The following is a 636-nucleotide window of genomic DNA, read 5'->3' as shown; positions in this document are numbered from 1 at the left end:
ATTTTACAGTGGAGGAGCCCGAGGCTCAGAGAGAGGTTAAGTGCCTAGCCCAGGGTCACACAGCTGGGATGCGGTGGGGCCGAGACTTGAGCCAGACAGCCTGGCCCAGAATCTGGAACACACCACCCTGAGCCCTGCCCACAGAATTATGTCAATGTGAGCACTGGGAAGCAGTGGTGCCAGGTGTAGAGTCATTTCTCTGCCCCTCACACCTTGGCGGGGCTGGCACTGTCATTCCCAGCATGTCGTTCCACCTTACTGGCTGGGTGCCAGGCCTCTCTTGTCCACTCACTCACTGGTGGCCTCTCCAGACCATTGGCCGTTGGCCTCTGGTGGCTCCACCAGGGAGCGCTGTGGTCCCATGTGAGCCTCAAGCTTGTTCTGCAGATGGGTCTGTAGCTCCGGCCTACGGCCCCTTATTCCCTCCCTCCACCGGGCAGGCTGCATTTTCCATCCTGTTCATGTACCCTGGGGCCTCACCTGGAGGGGCAGTGACCTGTGGGGAACGGCAGTCAGATGGGGAGGCCCAGAGCCATGCTCCCCCAGGCAAGCAGGCTTTCCTTCTATCTCTTCTTTTTCCTTTTCCTTCTGAAGTAAGACCCCTTCCCAGGGCAGAGAAGGATGCAGTGGGATTTG

The 636-nt window shown here is 59.0% G+C and overlaps 1 protein-coding gene across 1 annotated transcript in view; it reads left to right on the top strand.

Moving 5' to 3' along the window:
- KIAA1755 (KIAA1755 ortholog) overlaps nucleotides 1-636 on the top strand; it is a 39,455-nt gene that overhangs the window by 26,766 nt on the left and 12,053 nt on the right. The gene's annotated exons all lie outside the window — the stretch shown is intronic.

The sequence above is a fragment of the Pteropus vampyrus genome, unplaced genomic scaffold (assembly GCF_000151845.1).
Source record: "Pteropus vampyrus isolate Shadow unplaced genomic scaffold, Pvam_2.0 Scaffold125, whole genome shotgun sequence".
Classification (NCBI taxonomy): domain Eukaryota; kingdom Metazoa; phylum Chordata; class Mammalia; order Chiroptera; family Pteropodidae; genus Pteropus; species Pteropus vampyrus.
The sequence above is the reverse complement of the archived record's forward strand: the minus strand, read 5'-3'. Positions and strand labels throughout refer to the sequence as shown.